Here is a 27,019-nt window from a genome sequence, read left to right on the forward strand (position 1 = left end):
TGTTTATGTTCCTGACAAAATTTAAGAAAGTAGTGAAACCCACAAAGAGACTCATTACAAGAGTAATGAATAACACGAGCCTTGTAGCTGGCTTGTGAGCTGCTGGTCTTCTCTGGTCTGTCTGTTGTGTCCAGATGTAGCTGTGATAGTAACAGCACACAGTTCTTATTTGAGCTGCTGAGTCCCACAGGCATGCGAGTGCCAGAAGTTCACAAAAGGATCAGAAATATCTAATCACTCATTTAGACTGGTTTCTATTTAGACAAAAGGCTTAGAATTGAAATTGATATGCATCAGTACAATTAAAGTGCTTTCTTCTGGGAGTTTTATTTAATACTTTGTGTAGTTGTATATGCATATATGCTTTATATAAAATCTATCGTGAAAATTATATATGCATTTCAAAGTGTACATTCTAAAAAAGCCAACATCTTCTATATTTTTTAATCATTTTAAGCCAGGTATTTGTGTTACATACATCACTAAATGTAATGAGCTGCTAAAATTTTCATAGAGCTTGTGTTGCCTGCACCATTAATGTTACACAGCTTTAATTTGTTATGATATTTTAACTTGTTTCCTAAGGAAATAAGGATTATGCAATCACTGTCTCCAGTCCCCTGTGTTGGGTTGAACTACTCATCTAGGTTCTGCAGCACAGGGAGAAAGCATGTGAGTCTTGAAGATAATTAAGTTCTTACAAGTTTCATGATGTCTGTAGTTCAGCAAAGAGAAAAAAATCCAAATCAGTGTCCTACGGAGCGGAAAGCTGTTATATATTCTCCTTGGCAGCAATCAATATATACATACCTTCAGGCTAAGCACAGCAGGTGCTGTCTTCTGCCCAGAGGAGATGTCAGAAAGTATATGTGATGGAGGGGGAGGCTGAAATAATTTTGGTTAAGGAATGTGAGAGATGTAGGAAATCGTGTTTCATTACACCTGTTGGTTCCAGAAAAACTGTTTGTTTGTTCGTTTTTTTTTTCATTTCACCATTCATATTTCCATTTTCAAGTAATGTAATTATTGAATTTACCAAGTAAAAGATGCCTCTGAGAAGAGAACAAGTGGGATATTAAGAGTTTTTGTACAGCATGCTCAATACAGCTGACTGTGTTTTCCTTCAGATTTTATCTTTAGACTTATTAGCAGTGAGCCATTTTTTCCTTTTTTCCCCCCTCTAACAATAGACTGATTTGCAGCTTCAGAAAACTCTTCTGTTGGTCTTTGACCAATTTCATTAGACATTTTGCATTAGTGCTCAGTGAAATATACTCCAGAAGACCATTAAAAAAACCCAACAGATTTCATTACGGAGTCACAGTGTATTTAAACACTCAACTACTGCTATTGTTCCAAGAGCTAGTTATTTATGTTTGGATTTCCATTAATATCAATATATTTACTGTATCATGACAAAAGGATTTGGTGCAGTAAACAATTTTTAAAACCAAACAAAGCATAACGTTAGTTTAGAAACCTCGCTTTTATAAAATCTTGAGTGGCCTTGTGCATCAACTAGATTGAACTAAGAATAGCGGTTAAATAACCAACTGGAAATCTACAATATGATTAATAGAAGTGTATATGCTTATAAAGCTTCACTTACCCTTTCAAATTATACTTAAAAATAAGTTACATTGCGGTAGATTTTTAAAATAAGTATTTTAAAATTAATAAAAGTTTGAGACATATTTTACTTATTTATGAAAGTCGTCACCAGAGTGTAACATATCTAAAGAGGTTAATAAAACTCCAGAGAACATTCAGTGATTATTCCTTGAGAGAAGATAAAAACAGTGTATTTATTTGGGTTCAGGGCATAAGCTTGAAAAAGACTGAAGGCAGAGGTGTTCATTAAGAACATCCAAACAGTTTACTGTTCAGACTCCAATGTGCTGCTGTTGAATTGAAGATTGGAGTAGATGTAGCTAAGCTCTTGATGCCTGCAGGTCAAGTGCCATCACCCCTAAATCCTGATATTGAGTTCTGTGTGCACTCAAACAGCCTTTATTTCCTTTCCTTTTATAATGCATCTCATTACACACATCACATTACAGCACAGCTTCTTCTCAGAATTCTCAGAATTCATTTGAAAGAGAACTGATGCGGACTGAGAGTAGAGAGGATAAGGAAGAATGAAAAGAGGCAAGAGGAGGTCTCATCCACATCTCATCTCAAAGCAGCACTTAACTGGAACATGGCATGTAATATCCTTACAGTCACGTAATACTGAAAATACTGTGTTTGATCTAATTGCTGCTATACTTGTCTTTTGTAACATCCATTCTGTTCTCATTTCTTGCTTTCTTGATCTGTTCCTTTATAGATTCTATAGCATGAGACAACCTGTGCGATGCCATGGCACATAAGAGAGGTCTGGTGTGTCCATGCCTCTAGTTCATGTGTTAGAAAGACTGAAGGGTATTCAGCTGTACACATTTCTACTCCTCCTAGTCCTAGAGCTAGCTGAGTGTCTGCCCAATCTTGCCCTTCATGACATAGAGTTAAACCTTATAATCTAGACTGTCACCCTATTTTTCGCTAGGAAATGTTTGCTCAAGCTTGGGTGCATGTAGAAGTGCATGTAATTTAATTAAATATTCTTCAGTGGTGTTGCAGGTTGTTGGGTTTTTTTTTGTTTGTTTTTGTTTTTTGCTTATTCTTAGCTTTGGTTTCTGAAACCTTTATGAGTAACCCGCCAAAGTCTGGCAATCCATTTAAGTTCTATCAGCAGCACAGAGTCTTTTCAGTAACTCAAATATAATTTATTTTTGTACAGTTAATGACATTTGCAGTCATCTTTTCTAGTACTGAGTTGTGTTTAATACAATTGAAACTTCACGCTCTTCCATCTTTTCTGAGTTTCTCAAGTCCTCAGTATGATATTATTTTGTTGTCACTGTCTTGCATGCTCCTTTGCATGAATAACAGGCAGGAGAAGGTGGAATTATTTGATTAATATCAAAGTTTAAAAGCATTTATGTATGTATCTCCTTAACCCATACATATTCCCTGATAATAACCTGAGCATGATGGTACTCTTCAAGATTGATTAAAATGTATTGTGTATTAATGTACATTGCATATAGAGAAAGGAAATGGGTGTCTCTATGAATGGTGTGTATACTGGAGTAGAATGTAATGTTCACTGGCAGTGTGGGGAGAGGAGATTAGAGGTAAGAACCTATATTGAGAATTTGGTAGATTACAATATAAGTATGTCTGGAATGCCGACAGAGTATTTGAACTGTGAAAATCATCCTCTCGTTTCATTCCTCACTGTGTTGAATTCATTTAGAAGGAGAAATCTCTAAGTTGCATGGTGCAAATGACAGATAAATGTTGTAGGCAGAGTTTGCATTTCCAAATGCCTGCTGATGAATTTACTGGACTCAGTATATGTAAAATCAAATGTTTTAAATATCTACAAAGATTTTAAAAATGGTCTGAAATAGCAAAAATAATACAGAAAAGTAAAAAGAGAACGTGATTAGATGTAGAATAAAAAGTGAATAAATTATTCATATTCTCAGAAACTGCAGAAGATCAAATTTATTTGAGTTGTTCAGAGTTCATTCTGCTGCAGCTAAAATCAGTTTAAGAAATTCAAAGAAATACCACTGTTACCATAAAGAAATACCACTGAATACCACTGTTTTCATAACTAATGGAAGAAAATAAAGGGAAATACATGCTTCCGCAAAGCTTTATCTGCATTTGAGGCTGAATACCCTAATTGTTCTTGTTCAGTGTAGGTTTCAAATTTCAGTGAGCTGGAGAGTCTTTGGTCAAAACAGAATGTGTTTCCATATGGGATTCTGAAGACACTACTTGCTTTAAGCAAATAGGTAGATAGCTTTTGAGAGTATAGACAAGAAGTGACTGGTTCCAACCCTTAGGAGAGACAGCTTTTCACCCTTTAGGTGAGATTAATGGAACTGGAGCTGGATGCAGGCAAAATCCCTTCCAGAAAGTGGCAGGTGTTTTGTCCATAACTACTATGGTGAGCTCCTACCAACTCGAGTTACAAACATCACGCAGATGAACATTAAAATTTGCTCCTGCATTCCTTTCTTTTCTTCTGCAAATTACAGCTAAGCACCAGAACACCTAGCCTGTGTTTTTGAACCAAAAAAAATAAAATGAAATCTGTCCAGATTCTATGATCTTTCTGGAAGGTATTCTGCCTGCATTCCAGCTTCAGTCCCTTTCATCTTAGCAAAGACAAAATAAAGAAGAAAAGAATTTCAAATTCAGATGCAGAAGACCAGGTTTGTGGTGCAGGTTCAGGTCGAACACTTCAATCTTGGCCATCCATAGCAGATACAGACCTTTTGGCTGTCTATATTTTTTATATAAAGGTTTTAAAAGTACTTGATTCTGCAATAGATTTTTTTTTTTTTTTCCCCCAAATTAGTTCCTATATGAGCTTTCACTTTTGCTTGGTATCTTCCATAAAAAAGCAGACCCTTAGGGAATGTTTAATAATGGTACAAGGCAAAGTTCTGGCAGGATTTCATGGATTACTCTTATAATACTTCTACTTGATTTTCCCACTATACGCTTAACAAAGCCAAGATTATCTTAACTTAGGCACGTCAGTCCTGTTCAAATCCAGGCCATTATTTTTCTGATCAAAAATAACACTTTTGAGTGCTTTCCTGGATTAGGGCCCAGCTGATTGTTACCTCTTTCAAATTAGTGTTTTAAAGCTTCCTTGATCATCATAATTAAGGGAATTATACCAATAATTATTAATGAATAGTATTACTCTGTGAATTCTCCTGTGAATCTAACTGCATACAGTAATTAGAGCCCTGTTCCAGTATTTCAAAAGTATACTTCAGCAATTTTAATGCAATTTATTTATATTCTGACCAATTGATAATAAATTTCTTTTATTACTTTTCCTGGTAAGGAGAAATTCTTTGTGACTTGAAGGTAAAATGTTTTGATGACACCGAGTTAGGATTCTTCCAAACTGCCTGTGTAGAGAAAAAGAAGAAAACCTGAGTTGAATTTTGAAGTTACCTTTTAATAACATAAAATGTCTTCCTTTCCAATTTGAGAAAGAAAATTAGCAGAGACTGAGAAGTTAGGGAGCAAAATAAGGTCACTTGATCTACATCTTCACATGAATAGGGAGTAGAACATAAAAATAAGATTGAGTGGAAGTAATAAAACCAAGCCCTGGTAATTTGCACAAAATCGTCTCACTTTTCTGTAACCATTTATACAACTTCTAGAGGTGAGTGGTGAAAAAAAATAAAATGGTAGCACTAAGCCCTTGGTGCTTCCTGGTGGCATCCACATCCTAGATCCCTTTGGTGCTGAACGTGCTTGGGAAGTGCTTCAAATGGGGTGCTGCAGGTGTCCTCCACCACTGGTGGCATTATTGAATGCTGAAGCAGTCCAGGATTGGGCTCATTCTTCTTGATTGCAGATGCGTATGTATAATTAAATGTCATTAAATAGTCTTTTAAATGATTTGATTAGACTGAACGGTAGGAGAACTAAAGTGAAGCTTCTGGACAGGAGCACCCGGGACAACTCCTCTTTTCTGCTCATTCAGTTGAGTATTAACATGAAGCTGAAGTCTTTTCTCCTGTCAGCAGTTTCCAGCAAAACTCAATCTTGGGTGTCTTCTGTGTCTGTGCTTGCCATCGGTCTGACGACAAGCACCAGTGCAGGAGTGATAGGTGATCATGGGAAGAAGCATGATGTCATGGCTGAAGGGAAGCTGTGAAAGATATGGAAAACATGACTGAAGTTGTGTGTGAAGTACATGGCATATGTTGTTGCACAATTCATAGTCTGAAGTGGGCAGTAGAAACTGGTGATTTTTGGTTTTATTTTTTGCATAAGAATGGTAGGAGTTGTAACTTTTACAGGAAAAACCAAGAAAGTAACTTGTTTTCGTTGAAGGGCAAAGGCTACCACAGAGCAATGTATGAGCTATTTATATTGATGTACATCTAGGGAGGTTTTTCAAATATTCTTTCACAATTGATGGTATAGGTACTTTTCAGCCACCTTGTAGGAACATTCTGTGGTAAGCAAAAGATGGACTGAGAAGTCAGAGGCTTTTTTTGTAATGTCTGTGTAATGTAGATGATGAGTTTATGTTTGTTTGGAAAACTGAGGTAATAGAACTTTATCTAACAGCTTACTTAAAAAGCCCAGAAAGGATTTATGAGATAGGCTTCATTAGGACGCAAATCAATAAACTGAAACAGGTACCACACTGAATAGGAAAAACTGCAGGTGAAATACATTAAAGGAAAATGAGTAAGATAAAAGGCTTTGAAAAGCCTTCTCTTTATGTTCTTGTGGAACTAGCTCTTTCAGCTTTGCTTGTAATTGTAGCAAATTGCATACAGTCACCCCATTTGTCCTGGCTTTTATAACCACAGAGTGCTGGATGCAGATCTGATCCTTAATGTGAGTATGTGCCCCACCTATTCAGGGGTTTCCTATTTACCCCATAGCTGTTGGGTCCCAGTGTCCTGCCCTTCTCCTATCAGCTAAGTCACTCTACCCTGACTAGTTGCTTCTGGTTGGGGAAACCCTGAGGGGAAAGAGTTACCTGAAAATGTGGGGCACCATGTGAGCTCTCTCAGCTTGGGAGGCAAAGCCCTAGGAGGAATCACAGTCTTTTTCTCTCTCTGAAGATTTTTGGTCCCAGACTCCAGTACCTAGGCAGCACAGAAAGACAACCCAGCTCCTTCCTGCCCTTCTGTACAATATACATTATACACATTACTTTACTGAAAACATGGCAATTAAAATGGCTTCTTGTTTTCCAGAATACACATGCATCAGTAAAGAACTAGATGCGGAGGCAGAGGAGATGCTGAAACCTTAATCATAAGAGAGTTTCTTTTTGGCTGACTGTGCTGTTCTTCCTGCAGCATGTCCCTTACATGGATTTTTGTGGGAACAGACTGATTCCATCTGCGCCTTGGCTTTCCTGACTCCATCCCTGCATATCTGGACAGCATCCTTACATTATTCCCAGGTCATTCATTCTGAATGGCAGGTCCTTGCTCCGCCATGCTGGTTTCCTGCTTCATCTGCCTGATTTCTTATTCTGAGGGATGGAGAGCTCTTGTGCTCTCAGAAAGGCGTCCTTAAAGAGCTGCTGGCTCTGATCCATTACTTTGTCCCTAACTACAGTTTCCCAGTGCATGTCATCCAGCAATTCCTTTAATAGCCTGAAGTTTACTCTCCTGAACTTTGGGGACTTGATTCCACTCTTTGCTAGGCATGTATTCCTTGAGATCATGAACTCAGCTAGGACATTTCTCCATCAAATCTGTTTTAAAACCCTGGTGATGTGCCCTGCCAGTATGTTCATCATAAGGTGCAGCAGGCTGAGGGCCCCTGCTAGAGCCTTGTTCGTCTTACTTAGATCTGCTGTCCTGTATCTTGTTGTAAACAGACTTGCTATCACCCTTCCCCCTTCAAACCTAGTTGAAAGTCCCATCAGTGAGCCCAGACAGTTCCTGGGCCAGAATTCTTTTCCCCCTATGACCTAGGTGGAGCACATCAGTAGCCATCAGGCCAAATCAAATACAGAGTAAATCACCCCATGATTGAAGAAGCACTGCACTGGCACCAGTCTCTCAGAGATGTATTGATCAGATGGATTTTCTAGGTCCTTTCAGCAAGGAGGGATCCTTGCCATTAAAGGAATACAGGAAAATACCTCCTGTACTCCCGCTCTTTCCACTGACCACCCCGGTTTACTGAAGTCCATTTTGAGAGCCTTCAGGCTTCTCTCATTGCTGCCAGACTGAACTATCAGTAAGGGATAGTAATCAGAGGGGAGAACAAGATTAGGTACTCTCCTAGTAATGCCCCTAACCTGTGACCCAGGGAGGCAGCATGTGTCCCTACAGGTGGAGTCTGGCTGACATATAGGGGACCCTCCATTCCTCTCAGAATGGGGCTGCCCATGATGATTACCTTCCTTTGCTGTTTGGTGGAAGCAGTCGAGGTATGGAGTCGACCTTCTTGCCCTAGACCATAGCAGATGTCTTTGCATGTCTTTATGATGAACATGACTAATTACTAAGAAACAAAAGTTTCTCATACTTGGACACAGTGCAGTACTGCTGAAGTTAATAGAAACTGCCTATACCCTCAAGACATAATTGGAACCCATAGATAAAAAGTGATTTTTCAAACTCTGACCATGGTTTATAAGCTTGTATAGGTCATTTAAATGTCACTAATCTGTGTTTTGTGCAGTACAGCAGCAGTTTTGTTTTATGTTAGAAAATGAGATGAACACTTCTCCAATAAGAGAAATCTAGCAAACTCTATACTCTTATCACAAAAGAGTGCCAGCTTTCTAAGAGGTGATAGCAAATCAGTAGTCTGAAAATACTTTGTTAAGTTCATAATTGAATTGCCCAGAGGATTCCTGTCCATTTTTATTGTTAGGTTATCTTAGGATATTACTCATTCTGATAGGGAAAAAGCTTTTACCTGCTTTTTGGCAGAAAATACACTTGAAAACAGGGTAAAGAGATGGAACGTGGCCAGTTTCACTCTTAAGAATTTAAGACTTAGTTGTTTTGGGTTGTTTGTTTTTTTTTTTTACTTTAAAGATCATTAAATACATTTATATTTCATACTTTAATGGATAAATTCTGTTCTTTATTTTTATAGTTGTATGCCTTCAGTTTTCTTATTTTAGTACATCATCTTGCTTGAACAGATTAATTCTTTATATGTGGAATTTGGTGAATCTTCTATATAATGAAACTGTTACTGAACAGTTGGGCTCTATCAATCAGCTTTAGTCAAAATTTAACTGCCAGATGGTATATTTACAGTTGTGTTTCAAGATGTGATCCCAGTTTAGTTAGTTCCTAGTTGAAACTGCTGTTGTAGGTAAAGGCTTTGTGCACAGAAAAGAGTCCATCGTTTGATTAGGCAAATGTACGTAACCTATGGGAAGTTCAAAGTTTCAACTGGGATAACTAAAAGGCTTGTTTTTGTTGGGTAGTTTGACACAGTTTGAACTTTTTATTAACGTTGCCACTTATCTTCACAGATGCTAAAGTGGCTTCCTCTGGATGTCCATTAAACAGTTAATTGCATTATCTTTTAAATACGTGCTTTTTCTGCAGAAAAAAAGAATAATAATAGCATCTGTTGCTTGTCGATTCAACTGTAAAAACAAATCAAAACAAAAAATAGAAATGCAAGTTAACTTCTACAAACTGTAAGGTAATTTTCAGTTATTTACCTGCGGAGTTAGATAGAGAGCTGTAAGAAGGCAAAATTGCAATGGCTGTTTTTTGTCGTGGTTTTTTGTTTGTTTCATTTTGCTGTCTTTTAGCCCATTTCCCATTAGGAATGGTATTCAGTCTTAAATTGTCTTACATGGAATGTATTCCTCATATTTGTCAAGGAGCTGCTGTCGCTTTTTTTTGTAAACCTCAGTTACTAAAAGAGCTTTTTTGAAGGTTTCTTTGACTAATTTTCATAGCACTATCTCCATTGCAGAGACACAACATGATGGTTTTTCCATATGTCTAATCTTAACCGCCTCTGGTACAACTCACAGCCATTTCCTCAGGTTCTGTTTGTTGCCTGGGAGAAGATGGCAAGCCCTTCCCCATCACAACCTCCCTTCAGGAAGCTATAGAGTACAATGTGGTCTCCCCTGAGCCTCCTCTTCTCCAGCAATCCCAGCTCTCTCAGCTGCTCCTCATAAGACTTGTGCTCCAGACCCCTCACCAGTTTTGTTGCCCTTCTCTGGACATGTTCCAGGGCCTCAATGTCTTTTTTGTAGTGAGGAGCCCAAAACTGGACATAGTACTTGAGGTGAGGCCTCACCAGTGCTGAATACATATTCTCTGCTCCTGCTGGCCATGTTATTTCTAATGCAGGCCAGGATGCCTTTGGCCTTCTTGGCCACCTGGGCACACTGTTGGCTCATGTTCAGCCAAGCATCAATCAACACCCCTAGTTCCCTTTGCTCTTCACAGTCGTGGTAGTCTGTTCATTCAGTTTCCACTATGGAAATACCGTGTTCTCAATGTGTTGATGACATCTGCCTTCAGCTGAAAAGAAGGTCACATTAAAATTAAAAAAAGAGTTTAGTTTTGTTTTTACTCCCAAAGCAGTGAAATTTACAGATTTAATTGATTTTGCACTAAATTCTTACTGACAACTGAGAGTTTTCTGCTTTCATTAATTACTAGGCTCTACTCTGCAATATATGATGTATATTTCGAGCTGTGTGTTTGCAATTAGTAATTTCTCAGAGATCATTTCTAAGGAGAGAGTGGAAAATTACAAACATGATTGCTCTTGGACCTGGGAGTGGATATTACTTCAGGGCAGATTCTTCTTAGGAGAACCTGAATATGTGTCTGCTTTATACTTTATTTGAAGGAGCATAGTAGACCAAAAGCTAAAACGAGGCACTTTTGCATTTTGTATTTATATGTTTATTTTCTCTTTGCTCAGATAAGACCAGTGCTGTGTGTTGTGAGGTAGAGCATCTGTTGATTCAGAGCACTGTAAAGAAATGGAGATGACAAAGTCAAAAGCCCTGTTCTGGCAAAGCTGAGTGCAGGCTTTGTGTTGGTGGTTGGCAGCAGAGGATGATCATCACTGACAATGCAGGCTGTTGGTGTCAGGAAAGTAGGAGGCATTCTGTTTATTTCGTGTCACTTTTGCTTCTTTACTGACAAGCTACTGATCTAAGTTGACCTGCATTTGAAAACACTAGGTGGTACTGACTGGCAAGTATGTTTGACATGAAGATGAAAATTAAATACTGGCCTCCCATCTAGGCTTTCCTGTCATTTGCATGCAGCCAAACTCTATCTCATGCTGCGTATCAGGGAACGCACTGACATATTCTTCATTCAAATGTGTAGTGTGACATGCAGAGCTAGCAGGGATCAGTGGCCTGTTATGGGCGAGTGCACCCTCATTTTCTCCATCAATGCAGTGGGGAGGAGAGAAGCCCATGCTGAAGAAGAGCTGAGCCATTCACCCTTCTCCAACAGTTTGTAGGCCAAGCTAGGCAGAAGCTTAACATACAGGTTGGGCTCCTGAGGCACAGGGCTGCCTGAGAATCTGGAGGCAGCTCAGCTGCATGCCTCGTCTCTCCTTCCTGACATGCTGCTCTCTGAGGATGTAGAGAGGGTTTCATAGGTAAAGATATTCACCATTCTATTTCCTGGAAGCAGAGCACAAAATGAGATAAATTGCATGACAGGCAGGTCTGTTGTCTTAAGCCCTTGCTTCTCCCCTCAGCTTCAACCACCCCATTTTAAGCCTTCTGTTTGCTTTCAGTCCAGGCTGCCAGTGAGTCTCCCCTGACATTTGCCCCACTCATTTTATTGCACCTGCCTCACAGTGTTCACATCCCCCTGCTCACTGTTCCCTTCCTATCTCACCATTCTGCTTATGCCATTGTCACTTTTGGTAGCCTTTCAATTTCACAGTTTCCATAGCTTCTTTTCCCATTACTTAGACCAAATTTCATATCATTTTTGTATATTTCTCCCTATTGCCATTTTTTTTTTTCCTTCATCTTATTTTCTTATTTTTCTGTTCCACCTCATCAGTCTTCATGGAAGATCTCATAATTCCTGTCCCCTTCTTGCAGCAGATGTCAAGATCCTGAGTGCACCAGGAGGCTTCCCTCTCCAGAGCTGGCTCCAGGCATTCAGAGCCAATTCGGAAATGATTGGGCTGTGTAGCCTGGGATCAGATTTGTATGAAAGCTGTAAGAAGCCTTTTCAAGGGCTTTCTCCTTTCATCTGAAAACTTCTTGTAGAACCTTGGCCCTTGACTGAGCTTCAGCTGCCCTTGCTCTGCCGTCTTGCAGAACCAGGGACCTGCACTAAGGCCTTGACCTAGGCCTATGGCCACCCTGCTTGCTCTTACTCTGGCCCCATATGATTGTTTGGAGGCTCAGGGCTTGTACCCCAGGGCTCAGGGCCTCATCTGCTACCCACTGCCCCCAGCTCTCCTGCTCCTGTTCTCAACTGGCAGCCAGAAAAACCCCAATTCCAGAATAATAACCCCAATAGAAGAATAACTCCAATAAGATCTCTGGATACTGTGTTTTGTCTCTTGTTTGTTTGGTGAACTGCTTGTAGTGAAAGCATTTCAGTCAACTGGAAACATTTGCTGGCTTGAACTGCATTCTTACAGAGCTGGCAGCTGTGAACATGTTGCTGTGTGCCGGCAGTGGACTTGAATGTTTGCTTGTACTGATGGTTATTTGGCTCTTTTTGCTTTTCACCAAAACATATAATTCAGTTGATTCCTATGATGCTTCCTGCACTTTTGTGGGCCTATGGATAAGAGTATTGGAAAGGTCTGGCTTGAAAGTGAGGCAGCCTAACAGGGAATTGCTACTGAGTTGAGTGTAACGGCTTTCTTTGTTTATGCAGTAATGGAAGTTGTTAGGGTGATGAATGAGGACCAGTAAACCTTGCTGTGGAGGAAACAAATGATGGATAGGAAAATCAATCCAGAGGTCAGAAGCAGTGCAGAGGAAGCACTCACAGTAAAGTGTGAAACCAGAAGTAGTGAAGATATAGGAAAAGATTTTATCAGACAGATTTTTTGCTAAGCACAAGAGTTCAAAATGTATGTGGAAGTTCAGTGCTGTAGTAGGACTGGGCTGTAGACTTGAGGGCAAAGATGTGACTAGAAAATCAGGTGAAGAGAACTAAAGAATGATTTTTCCACCAGTGTTGTATACTTTATAGGGATATATATACTTTGGGTCAAAGTTCAGTGCTGTAGCAGGTTTGGGCTGTAGACTTGAGGGCAAAGATGTGACCAAAAAATCAGGTGAAGAGAACTAAAGAATGTTTTTTTTCCACCGGTGTTGTGGACTTTATAGGGATAGATATACTTTAGGTCATGCTGGTTTGGAAGCAGTAGCAATATGAAGTAAATAATTCTGCAAGTGTGGGAATGTATTTGAAGGGAAGGTTGTGTGTGTTATTTTGGATGAAGTCTTTGTTGCTGTTGTAATCAAAGCCCTAAGAGAACATGGAAGTAATGCTCCCTCCAGTAAATATCAGATGTGTGGTGTGTGTATGTATGTATATATATATGCAGTAGATGTCTATTATAATAATCATAGTAACATTCTATAATATCAAATGTGATATCTTAAAAATGAACTGATATAATACAGCATGGTACATGTAGTAGAGGCAATGTTTTTATCATTCTAACCAATAATTTATTTCAAAACAGTAATTAAAGATGACATTTTAATATTAATTAGTATATTTGATATCTCAGAATGCTGATTTAAATAGTAAAGCAGAACACAGTTGTTTTATTCAGGAATGTGTTTAGGTATTTGTAGTAAAGTGCTCCATACAGGAACAAAATTATGTTTTCAGCTTAACTAATTGAGCTAGCATCCCTGATGTCTTTCAGCCTTTTAAAACTCCTCACTAGGTGTCGTGGGGCAGCAAAAAATCTATTCCTGAGTCCCCAGTTCTGTTAGATAACTGTTGTTAGATTCCCAATCTGCTGAGCACTTTATGCCCTTCAGCGCTATTGATTGCTATAGTACTGAAAATCCACAGTCATCAACAAGAGACCTCTTTGAACAAACAAAACAAGAAGTCTGTTGGTCTCCCAGTGAGAGTTGCTCATAAGTAATCATGAGTAAAACACAAAAGGCAAAGACAGATGGAGAATGGCAAGGAAATGGTGGAAAAAAATCAGCCACGAAGATAGGCAGTTGTCTCAGCTTTCCCAAGCAGCCTACATTCTGTCAATTTCTTTGTAATTACCATAGAAAATGAAATTTAAGAAAGGATTTGAAGGAGGATAATGCAGTGACTTTGCAGGTGTTGCAAAAAAGAGTCCTTCCAAAGTATGAAGTGTAATGGGAGGAAGCATAGAAGTGCTTGACTGTAAACTTAAAAAGGGGCTAATGAGAAGTAACTTAAAGACTAATTGTAAGTTGGCTGTTGAGTAGTGAGAAAGAATAATAATGAGAGCACTTGATATACTAAGAAAGGGAAAGGAGGGATGCAGGGAGCAAAGTCACACAGTCAGAGTAATGCACCTGAAGAATGGTCTTTGCTGTAGCATGGAGTGCTTTGCCTGTACAGGACGGAGAAAAAGATTTGAGACTAGGAGAGTCTGCAGAAGGTTACTAATTAAGTGCATTTTAAAAGTTGATATGTAAGCAGTATTATGCAGAAAGATTCTGCAAGAGTTGATCTGTATTTGGTGATGTAAAAGATTGAGTTGAAGACAACACTCAGGCATGTGTCTAAAATTGTAGCTATTGAGCAAGGATCTATCAGGATGAGTTTGTGGAGATGGGTCATGAAAACCCTAATTTGGTAACATTGACTGAATTTACAGCATCAGAAATATTGGCCAGTTTGAAAAGAATTTACTAGTATTGAAATAATGGTGTAGAGGCATAGCATCTAAAGAGGAGCTGGTAGCTGACACTGTGTTTTCAGATTACAGTGTTAAGAGCAAAGAAGACTGAAAAAGTCTCCACAAAACACAGAAGAAAGTATGAAGTGGTTCCTCTGAAATACATCCAGAGCAGTTGTTACAGAGATCAGGATAAGACAGTGTCAAGGAAGGAAAAACTTCAAAAATAAAAACTTATGCCTCCTAACCATAAACATCAGTTGACATATCAAGAATAAAGAGTGAGCCCAGTCTCTGAGGTATATATAAATACAGATGCTATAGATTTTAAGAGTTGCTCCATTTGAATGCAGAAGGTAAAAGCCAGCAGGATAGAACTTCATGCAATAGCATTAAGCATCAAAGGACAAGATGTAGAGGTAATGGTGATTTCAGAAGCAAATGAAGTTCAGGGAAAGATGAGGCAAGTTTTGCTTTCTGGGAATGGGAGGAGAATTAAGGCAGATATTACAGGGAAATTAGAGATTCTGAAAGAAATCATGAAACTGTGGGAGACGGCTGTGTCTTTTAGGAAGGGGGAACAGCATACCTGAGCACAACTATTTTCTGTGTTTCGAAGGTAAGACAGGGAAAGGAAAAACAAAAGAACAAAAAAATCATGGTGCTGCTAGATTTCTGTTGGAGAAATAGGTATGTAGAAAGAAGTAGTGACAGTAGCACTTGAGAACTGGAGTCAAGGAGTTAGAGTCATTGTGGATGTGATAAATAGATGGCTGAATAAGAGTTATCTACCTAGGAAAAGTGAAGGAGGACAGAATTAATTTGTTGTGGAGGAATAGAGTTTTATCTCAGTACTGGAAAAGGAGCAGAAGATGAAGATGTCGATGATGAACTAAGGCTGGGGTTGGACCATAGTAAGAGAGAATGACAAAAGAATGAAATCAAAAGGTGCATGAAATGAGGATTCAAACAATTAGTTACTGAATCTGTAAGATGGCTGCATGAAATGGCTTTGTGTTCTTTTAAAAATGGGTACTGTGTTGGAAAGTACCTGACAATCTGCCATACAGCACATCTTAAAACCTTCTAGACTCGTGAACACTTTCCCATTAAAAACTGGGCAGATTCCTAAGTCTGGAGTTTCTGCTTTGAAAGAGTAATGTGCTCTGAAGGCTGGGGCACTAGGTGTAGTGTGCTGAAACATCTTGTGTTTGTGGCTGTAAGCTTATGATTTTTACATAGACATAATAAGAATGTCAACATCTGGTATGAAAAGTGAACAACCAGTGTAATAAAACATCTTTTTTTGGCACTGGCAAATCAGGGAACATGGAAAAAACAAAACAAAAACAAAGAGGTAAATGCACTTACAAGGCTTTTGTCTATCAGCATGTATTGTCAGATTTCTCTGTGTGCTGAACACAGTGACTCCATAGGTAGTACTTCAATGTAATAAAATGCATCTTTATTTGTCCTTATATTTGTGTTCCCTAACATCAGAAACAAAGCACTGATTTTAGACGTTACCCACCTGAATAGTAAAAATCTCTTTTTATCTCTGTATTTTTTTTAAAGAAAATGGCACCATTTTCGCTTCTTATTGTCTGTGCGTCTTAGGAAGATCTCTGATAGAGGGAAGACTTATTTAACTTTTATTTCCCAAGGCTTGTAGCCTTGCTTAGAGGAACCTGTATGAATTCAAAAATACCAGGCAAATATTGCAAAAATTCAAAGAGTTTTTTTTTTTCTTCATTAAAATATGTAAGAATGATTTATTACAGAACAAATGATATGCATGTGGAGATGTTTTACGTTTCAAATAGGAGTTTGAACTCGAAATGTAATGTGAAATTTACCTTTAGTTCTTTGTAAGAGGAAGAAATACTGTTCCTTTTAAAACTGGTAATCAGAATCAGCACTCTGGACAGAACTGAAATTTCACTGACGTTATGGCATTTACATATGAGATCAGTTCAGAGCAATTACTCAAAAAGTAGGTAGAGTAGGGAGAGTACAAAATGTCTATGTATATGTAATTGCCCCAAATTATCTTGTCTCCTGCCCTGTGCATGGGGAAGACTTTGTTAAACTACATGCAGGGTAGATACAGTGCCAGATTTAGGTGTCTAAGCTTAGTGTTCTGCATGTTGGTATGCGTATGGTATTTACGTGTCTGCAATCCAATCATAATCAGTAGAAATGTAGTCAATAACAGTCAGTAGACATGAGAATGCTTCATGCCCTTACATGGACAGCAAGAGCTGGGCAAGTGAACAGTTGTTATAAATCTTCTACCTGAGGATGGTGATGTTGCTTGCATCTAGTTCGCTAACCTAGTCTGTCTGGAGCACAGTCTCAACCTAGGAAAAAGTGGCAGGTATCCACCGCAATGGTGAGTGCAGGTAGAACTACTCTTCAGTGCTTTGTATGAGCTTTTTGTTGTTGTTTTGTTTTGTTTTGTTTTCCTAGTAAATTTTACAGTTGATTAGAGTAAAACCAGAGTGAACTCATGGGGGTTGTGTGACCTGGGGCATGAGTCTCGTCTCTTTGAGATTTCTTTTTACTGTAATCTGATTAATTAGTTAGGTTCAGAATATCATATTTTTTCTGGTATGGCCTGAAACTTCTAGTTTAATGCTTGTCAGAGATTATTGTATCCCAGAACTCAGGATGTAATAGTGGCTGAAGATGTTTTTGCTTCTGTCCACGATTTATCACAATGTAGAGATTAACTGTATTGTAGCCCTTGTAGCTGTTGGGTAAAAAAGGACATACCAGATTTCTCAGTGATTTCTTGTGATGCCTTTGCCAACTCAAGTATATGAATGTACCGCAGCCTAAGTGAATGCTGTAGATACTGGATATATGGAAAGGCTGTTGCTCTAGTGAGAGACTAATTAAGCCAAACTTCCTCCAGATTTTTCTTTGAAAGAGCCTCTATTCAATCTGGTTTCCAGATATTACACAAAATCCTGCTATTCCAGGCAGTTTTCTGTGTAATCACTTGAGAGGTCTTTGAGAGCGCACAATTGCAGTAGAGGAGGTAGTGTAGCCCAACTTCATGTTTTCATGAATTTGTATGGTGTCCCAGATAATACTACTGTCCTATCAAGATTTTTTTGGTTTAGCCAATTGTATCCTATCCAGTCCCAGCAAGAGGTAACTATTGTAGATCTTAAAGACCTTTTGAAATTCTTTTCAAATAAATATGAGTAAGAGTGATTTTGAGTTGAATTATTATTAAGAGTTGAGCTATTATTAAAAGTTATTATTTTGTGATGACAATGTATGTTAATATTAAAAGATCAGATCCAATCTCCATCAAAACTAAAACTCATTCCATGAATTTGGGGAAACTGTGAATTTCTTTGGTATGAACTCAGGTGACTATGCTGTTTGTCAGCATCAATCTGACTATGAAGTTTCCTGTTATTTTACCATTAAATATTATTTAGGAGCTTCACCTCAGTCCTGGCTCTACTGTTTTCCTTATGTCTGTCTTCCCTTTCACATCTTTTTCTTCTGGAATGACATGTCATGTTTTTTCTGTGTGTGGAGGGAGAGCTGTGTGGGAGTTGAAGGGTGGGGTTGCCCAGAAGTGTCTGAAGACAGCAGTGGAGACAGAGCTGGGGATCTGTCGATGAGGTTTGTTTAAATGCTGTGGGTGCAAGAAAAGGATGGAAGATATTCAGATCTGTGGGAAAAAGCAGAAACTTTGGGACTTGTGTGGTTTTAATTGATATATTGGATACAGATTATGTGAATTCTGCTAGATGCATATGTGCACCTCTTTTTGATTGAATATAATAGACATGTTATAATAAAAGGATTCAGTGAGAGCGATTTAATCCTCTGGCACAAACAGGCAGGTGTATGTGGGTCAAAGGCTTCATCATGAAGTAGAAAGGTTTTATATTTTCTCTTTGTTTTTTGAGATTCAGTGTGCTTTGAACGTGGAGCTAGGAAATCATAATCGTTTCTCATGCTGTGTGGAGTTTAAAGGAGAAACAAGCTGTGGGGAATACAGACTCGAAATAAAAGGCTCAAATAATGCAGCATTTTTCAAAAGTCAAAGAAATGTAGAGTCCAGATTAAACACTCTGCAGTATGTAAATGCCATGCCACGTATGTTGGAGTCGTGCTTGAGTGCTGCAGGGGTGGGAAGCTCGTGTCTGCATCCCGTTTTGGATGGAATATTTTTTGTTGCAGTAAGCCAATTGCCTAGCCCAACTGTTTCTGTGATGAGCTGATCAATATCCCATTACTGGATGTAACAGTTGCTGCAGGAAGCGCACAGAAGATTTTAATGCATGAATTATGCATGCTGTGCTCATTCTTTAGTCTCAGAGCAGAGTGGCAGAGATTGTAAAGATGACTGGGATAGTTTCTTGCATAAAGTGACTGCAGCGAAATGCTTCATATTTTCATGCACACAGGCAGCATTGAGTGGGACGGCCTATTTACGAAGATATAAATCCCCGAGCTTACAGCACAGAATGCTTGATTTGAAAGCATTGCAGTCATGCACAGAGCCGGTTTTCCTGCTGCCTAACCTGCTTTCTGCCGGAGGTTGGCTGAGGGATGCTAACGGCTGTGCTTTGCTCTGAGGTCACAGCTTGAAGTCTTTTTTTTTTTTTTTTTTCTTCTTAATTTGCTTTCTGCCGCAGGAGAGGATCTGTGAAGTTTATTGGTGCAACCATCCTTGTATTTTATCAAAGGTACAGACTTGGGATAGTTATTATGAACAAAAGGACAAGAAGAAATTCACCACCCAAGGTAAAACGGGGTATTTTTCCTTTGTAGCTCTGAGTGCAGGAGAGGGAATATGCTGAGGCAGGATTATGATGATGCAGTGTGGTTGCATTGACTCAGATGTCTGTTCTGGAATGCAGCGTCAGGATTCTTGGGGGGATGTGGCTGCATGGATTCTGCCGGTGTGTGTGTTGGAGAATGGTTGCTTAAATAGTGCTGAGAATAAATAGCGTCCTACTTTTTCTATCCTGCAGTTTGCTCAAGAGTGTGCATTTCTGATCAGTTTTTGTCTGCTGTAGATGATTGCATTGTAGGGAGGGGCAGGACAGTCACCGAGCTTAATCAATATAATAACACGATCTATTTCATTAGAGGTCCTAACTGAATAATGATAGTGTAATTTCATTGACTTTTATTCCTCTATTTGTAAATTCTCTGTAACATTTGCAAACTACAGTGAAACGCTGTGTGGCAAACAAGGTCCCAGAATCTGTTGCCTGGCTGTCCTGTAAATAACTGTGATCAAACTGTTACATTTTGGATAAAAGACTGGGCTGTTGTACGGGGAAGGGAAAAACCTGTCCTTATTGTCCTTCAGAAAAACAGGTACTGTCTGAGTTTTTACAAAGGCAGCTATTTCTAATTATGTCATTCACCAGGAAAAAAAAAGATACCACCTTTTAAAAGGAGAGCAGTTAAATTACATAATTTTTCCTTATTAATAATTTAACAAAATGAATGTTTAAAACCTTATACGTCATTAGTATTTTGTGCTTATGAAATTTTTCATATTTTAGAAAGCATTATTTTGGAAAATACAGTAGAAATACTTTATATTCAGTGTTCAGCAACTTGAAGGTATAACCCTGCTTTACAATAGATATATTGTCACAGAACATTGAGAAATAGCCAGTTTAATAAATCTGAAAGCTGTTTGCTGTGTGATCTGGATTAGTAAGGTGCTGCCAGTCAGCATTACAGATGGCCACAACAGCAATGCCATGTGCTACCCTTCCTTGTGTGGATGCCCTTTTTTTCCTTGAATTTACATTGCATTGCATTTACATTTGCATTTTATAGCACCAGATGCTTCAGTTATGATTCCAGTCCTTACACCATGTTATATAGAAATACATAAGGACCTCTGTCTCAAAGAACAGTGTGTGTTTGGCTATTAATTACCTGGTAAAGGACCGTAAGGAATGTATGAGGAACTGAATAATCAGCTGGAAAAATGTTGTACTAGAAATCAGCCAGTGCTAATATTGCCCATTTCAGATGATAGGATGTTAATATTGCTTACTCATGTTCCCTTAAAAAGCTGTCAAGCAGTCATCAGATCGAGGCGGTATTTCTGAATCCTTCTGTGTGGAAATGCCTGCGGTGTTGGGCAGCGCCCAGGTTATGCTCCCTGCTGCTTCTGCAAGCTGTACCCTGCCTGCTTGCACAGGGCTGTGTCCTTGCATCCTTCCTGAGCTGGGAGAAGCTGTCTGAGGGGTGAGGGATGTGTTCAGCCCTGTTCTCCTGAAGGCTTCCCGGATGCTGAGTCACAAGTGGGCCAGATAGATGCTGCCAGCCCATCAGCAGGCATTTCGGCCGTGGCAGCCAGGAAGGCACACACATTTATTCAGGAGCATTTATTTAGGGCAAAGAGAGAAGGGGAAGTGTTAGAGATCCTCATTGGCAAGCACCACATCTCAAGCATGGTGAGTGCAAATGTTGCTGGGCGTGCAAGCTCGAGTCTGGAAGTGCTGGGGGGATAATGGGGATAGGAGTGAAAAGCTCATATCACAGGAGCAGGAAGAATACATTTGTTAGTGGCCACTTGCAAATGTGGTAGTCAACCTGCACTGGTCTGCAGGGTTGATTATATCTTCTCCATCTCTGCCATTTAGTGTCACCTGAAATGCAGAATGTGTAAATAAAGCAGACTTTCAACAATGAAAATAGGTATAAGAAGAGAATAACTGACAGGAGGAAAAAGATCTCTTAAAATCCTCTCATGCAGTTAATCAGGGAGTATCTAATTCTATCACAGTAACTAAGGAAAACAGTAGGGACTATTTTTGCAGAGATAACTTATATAAACAGAGAAGGTTTGCACATTCACATACTGAGTTCAGAGCATATGTGGCTTCCTGAAATATGGCTCTGCTGTTTCAGTGCTTTGTTAGTTTTTCCAGATAACGGGATAAACCTGTTACTTATGTTCTTTGCTTATCGTATTTAAAAGCTACTACAATCAGTCATGGAGATGCAGACAAATGTTAATCTAGTAAGAATATCCTCATTTCCCCCCCTCTCCCTCCCTCACCAAAACAGAATTACTTATGTTATCTGTGTTTTAAAAGGAAACATACATTAATAAATGTTAAAGAAATGGGAATTCAAAATTTCTGTGAGAGATAATGACTAGGATTTTCCAGGGCATTTGAAACGGCTTGTCAGGGTCCACTAAAATTTGCTGGGGACTGTGACGTTAAATCTATTTAGCTGAGATTTTCAGAGAAGCATATAAAAATATTTTTAGTGACTACAGAGAAAACAGCTTGAATAAGAAGGGAGGAAAACAAAAGCAGACGAGGAACTCTTTGCTGTTAATGTAAGTAAGTGGAGGAAAATCTGATTTTTATGTTTTTTTTTTCATTCTCCCTCCCTAGTTCCACAGGTTACCATGCAATCATATCCTAGAAAATATTCAGAAACAACTTCGAGTGTTATACAGAGAAAAGGGTTAACAGAAGATCTTCCAAGTATTTTATTAGTAAGGAATGTTGTTGGAAAAAATAAATTTTAATGGAAGAAGGATTCTCCTTCATTAACCTTTTGGAATATTCTGTCTCTCATTCTCATTATAATGTCAAAGACTGAGTAAGAGAATGTAGTTTTCTCAAGTCCTGACTTTGCATATTTTAACTAATATAGACGTAATTCTGGGAATTTGTCTTGTTATAATTACATCTGCAATCAGAGAATTGATGCCTGCTACCAGAGCTTATTGATTTTGCTCTCCCTCTAGGCTGCAGAGCAGCCCCATTCAGTACAGTTAATAACTGGAGGGGTGACTACTTATAAAAATCAGAAGCTTCAAGTGCTGATGCTTAGCCAACGTGTGAACCCTAATGAATGCTAATCAGCGCTCAGTTCCAGGTTTAGTGAAGTGGCATTGACATACTTTTGAGTTATGTCTCTATGAGAAGTAAAATGAACAATTTTTTTCTTCTGGTTTTTATTGCTTTTCATTTGTTTCATTTGAAAGGCAAAGCAGGAGAGACGATACTGATAAAAGATGGTCAGGAATTTGTGCATTAACAAATGTTCATGGAGTAAAAATTGTTCCAAAAAACAGTAGTAAAGTCATATGTTAGCAATTAAAAAAGATCTTCCCTATCAGGAAGAATGCATGTAAAATGTAAATTAACAGGGGAAGTAGTACTTTTTGTCCTAACTTACTAGTGTTTTATGTACACTGGTACTAGTCATTGATTTATTTTTGTATTTCCTACTGCGTTAGGGAAGAGGTCACTGAGTATAATCAGATATGAATACATATTCAGAGACTTAAAAATTGGAAATTCCTTGGAAATATTTTAAGGGAATAACTATGTATTTGTCATTAGTGCTTATTAACGGAAAAGTACATCCATATATGTGCACATATATATGTATGTATATATGCCTGTGTGTGGTACCTGCTTACTCAATAGATCTGTTCTTTTATCTCTGTTTTTTCAGCAGTTTTCTAGGAATAGCTACTTTTAAAATTCTGTTATTATTTCCCTGTAAATAAAACGAAAGGGATGACTGAGCTGAGTTCTGCTAAACATCGCCTATTGATTGCCCTGAAAATTCATTTGCTTTGGTTGAGAAGCAAGAGAAGTGAAACTTTGTTCTCCCATTTGCCAAAGACATTAACCTGAATACAGTAATATTTCACTGTGTCGGGAACAAGATCTTTAATCTCAGTATTCTGGAAACAAGCTCTTTAATCTCTTAGGAGAAACTGCTAAGAGGAGCCAATGTGGTAATATTTCAACAGGTAACAGTGTTTTTACTTAAAAAAAATAAATAACTAAAACTGCGTGGACATGCTAAAGATTACTTTATAAAACCAATTCTTCACCTGCCTTTAGAGATGGAAATTCATTGATTAATGTAGGTCACTGAAGCTGCACAGAGTTTTTCAAACTAGCTTTTTAAACTACATCTTTTTTAGCTTAAAAATTGGTTTACTGCCTTAAAATGTTGATTTAGTACAGATACTCCTCATGCCTTCAACAGCAGCCATGCACAAGGGGCATGTTAACTGGTGGCACAACGTGGCAGGAAATAAAATAGTTATAGACAGCAAAATCTGTTTCTCCAGGGTTAGTGTTTATGGCAGACAGAATACATTAACATAATTACAGAGAAATTTGCAGACCTGTCAATACAGAGAGCCCAAACACAGGCTTTTCCTTGGGGTGTGAGAATCCTACCTGACCACAGCATTCTTTTTTTCTTAGGGCTTGCAGCTCATTTCCTATCCCAAGACCTTCTTCAAAGAAGAATGGGAATATGATATTACACATTAACTATAAGGCTGTTCCCCTTGCGCCCCATTGCAGGATGAAATGATCCTTGGGCTATTTGTTTCCTTATAGAAACATCAAGCAATCTCAAAACATCTTGCTAACACTCTTGACATCAGATGAATATCAGTTTGACGTTTTTGTGTTGTAAGGCTGAATACTAGTTGTTCCTGACTGGAAAGTGTTGTTAGAAACGAAATATAAAATTTGATTGAATTAAACAATAGAAATGAAGAACTGTATTATTAAGTGTACATATCTAGCTACAGTGATGATTATTACTTTGATATTCTAGCACTGCTTTCAGAAAATGTAGGCCATATTTCTTTATAGGAAAACAATGCAATCTCTGTAACTGAGACTGGTTAAGTGAGTAGCCCAGAAGATAATGAGCTCATGGTTAGAGACCATCATCAAAAAGTGCTTTACACATTTGAGCAACTTATATCCAACCAGTGCCAAATTTTAACCTAAGCTCTGGAAAGGAGGTTCAGCTGATTTTAGGGACAAAAGAATATCTTTTTTTTTTTTTTTTTTTTTTTTTTTTTTTTTTTGTATTGGGGCTGGAGCTAAACTCTACCTGAACATACTCTTGATATAAGTTTCCGTATTTCAAAGACTGGGCTCTTTTGAAATTGTTCTTGGTGGGTGACAAGGATTTCATAGCCACAGGGAATGACTGCAGAGTAGTCATAAATCTGGCCAGTCTTTGTCCTCCAGGGATAGAGCGTGCTGTTCCCTTTGAGTCTTTGATGAGAAAACATCAGAGATGGGCATGAAGAGAAGTCTCAGTGAAAGCCGAAATTCAACAGGACAACAGCCAAGGGCTGTGACTGGCAAAATTGACAAACAGGAGAGAGGTATCAGTAGTGTTCCTTCTTGTTTTTACTTTTCTTACTTATTTGAGTGAACTTGTTTCTTAGAGTGACTCAAGCTGAGGCCTTTCTGCTACATTCATGAACAATTTAATGGGAATGAAATCAACAGAAATTTCCATCAGCATTGTTTCTGCAGGGACTTTCAGTGGGATAGATGAGAAGTGTATGGAATGGAGAAGAAAAAACATTGAGAATAAAATTAAGAGCTTCTCCAGACTCCATAGGATCCTGCCAGGGTATGGTCTGTTTGGAGTGTCTGGAGAACTGTTTACTTTGACAAAAGGCATTTTCATCTTGAAACATCTAGGTACAGTGAGGCCCATTTATTCACAGCTTGGCCATCTTCTCATAGTAGCGTATGATCCCAAATGAGGAATACAATAACTTACTGATAGTATTGATTGGGATCTGATGCTGCTAAGATAATTTGGCTATGTAGAATCATATTCATATAAATTGTGATTTGACTAAGCAGCCCAAGCAATCATATCATATATGATTATTAAATCTCATAGGAACTAGTTGCTTCAAAGAGAAGTTCAATATGAATAGAAATAATTCCATAGAAATGTAAACTCCTCTGCTTCCCTGCACAAGAGTTCATGGGGCTCATTATAAACTGGCACTGGCAGCCTCAAACCAACCAGTTGTTTGATTCCTCCCATAGCTAAGATTTCAGATAATCAGCAACTGCATTGTCAGTAGAATCCTTTAGCTGTGCATGGGAGCTATACCTGAACTGTTTATGAATTACGCACGGCTCAACAAGTTCACGTTGGCTACTACTGCCAACACTGCAGTTGCTAATGTCCTTTCTTACCTACCATACACTGAGAATTATGTAGGGTTTCTCTTGGACAACAAGATAATTTCTGATGTCAACTTGCATAAATAAGTGCTTATAATATTTTGGGACCCAAAGAAATTCCCTGCTAGCTTTTTGAACCTTTTCTTTTTTAAAATTTTCTCAGCCAATACATGGCAAAACAAGGAGAAGGACAAATGATCTGACCCTGTGAGTCATTACTGTATTCATTAAAGAAGTGCATAAGTTTTTATCTTTCTGCCATTTGCTCATTTGTTGGCAGTGTCACAGAGTTGTCCCCACACATAACTTGGTCCAAATTTGTGTTTCAGATTCCTGAAATATTTTTTTGCCATGTAAGAACTTAAGAGTTCTGATTGTTAAAGTTGTGATGGTAATGTAGCATTGATTTATGGATTTATTTGTAGAATTACTTCTGTAATTTTTCTCACTGTTGGTTTCATATTCGAGCTAGAAACAGTGAAAGCTGTGCTGGAAAACTGTTAATATCGTTTTGTTACTGTTTCAGAATAAACCACTACTTTTGCTGACTGGGTATGAATACTGGGTAAAAATAATCTTTTACCAAAAATGCATGCTACAATGGAAATAAAGTTGTTCCACTACTTAGCTTTTAGAGCTTCAAATTTGGAGCAAAACCAGTTTATTTTCTACCTGTTCCTGTACCTGTTTTGAAGGATGCAATTGAAAAGTACTTGAAGAAGGAAGAAGATATAAATGCTACTAGTTTTAGGGAAATGCTTTTTAGTCATTGCTTACCTTTGTGCCTAAATATATGCAGTATTAGACGACTTTGGAACAAGGTATTTATGCAAGCAGGGAGTGTGTGAACTCCCTTGGGGATATTTCTCCCCCCTAACTCACTTATGCACTCAGTGCTTTTCAGCAGAGTATTTGTGGATCTGGTTTCATTTAACTGGCTGAGACATCTATCTGTCCTAACGTGGGCTTTGTCAAAGTTTAATTTCCAGGAAAAAAGGATGTGTCTGTTCCCTGGTGAATTACTCTTTTCTCCTTCCTTCTTTCCTTTTTTTTCCATCTCTCAAGTCCCAGCCAGCCCAAGAATCATCTCTACCCAGGAGGCTGTAAGCTGGTCTCCTGAAACATTAGGAAGGGCATGGAGGAGAAGGAAATCTGCACAAAAACTGTCCATATATCCTTCTTTAAATAGCAGAGATTCTGCAAGAGTTTCTGGCTCTAAATATCCTGTCATCCTTGCAACATGCCAGGTAGCTGGAAAGCAGCCTGGCTCCCTCTGCTCTTTGCCTTCCTGTCTCAGGGGTGAAACAGTCTTATTTCAGCATCCAAACAACTCATGGCAGCAGTACTGGGTTCTTTCACTCCCAGAAATTTCAACACTTGAGTTTTGGAGCACATCATCCTCTTGTTAAAGAGCTTCAAACACTGTGTAGTAAAAGCATTACTGACTTCTCCCTTCTTGCTTGCAGAAGTGCCCTGGAGCCTACACATAGGTTTCCTGTTGTATAAGTTAGACTTCGCTAATTCATACCTTGATAAATGATATTTGGCACTGTCTTGTTTATTTTCTTGTCATGATTTTGGTGGTAAGGAGCATGGAA

The 27,019-nt window shown here is 38.5% G+C and overlaps 1 protein-coding gene across 7 annotated transcripts in view; it reads left to right on the forward strand.

The window, feature by feature from the left end:
• The window catches only part of CNTN1 (contactin 1), a 228,759-nt gene that overhangs the window by 77,944 nt on the left and 123,796 nt on the right, over positions 1 to 27,019 (forward strand). Inside the window, exons 1-2 of one of the 7 annotated variants that reach the window (XM_072361315.1) lie at positions 17,993 to 18,057; positions 19,080 to 19,188. The exons of 5 other annotated variants lie outside the window; for them this stretch is intronic. The gene's annotated coding sequence lies outside the window, so the exon portion shown is untranslated. Of the gene's footprint in view, positions 1 to 17,992; positions 18,058 to 19,079; positions 19,189 to 20,753; positions 20,871 to 27,019 lie in introns of those variants that run through there. One more of the 7 variants, XM_072361330.1, reaches the window with a different exon arrangement.

The sequence above is a fragment of the Excalfactoria chinensis genome, chromosome 1 (assembly GCF_039878825.1).
Source record: "Excalfactoria chinensis isolate bCotChi1 chromosome 1, bCotChi1.hap2, whole genome shotgun sequence".
NCBI lineage: Eukaryota > Metazoa > Chordata > Aves > Galliformes > Phasianidae > Excalfactoria > Excalfactoria chinensis.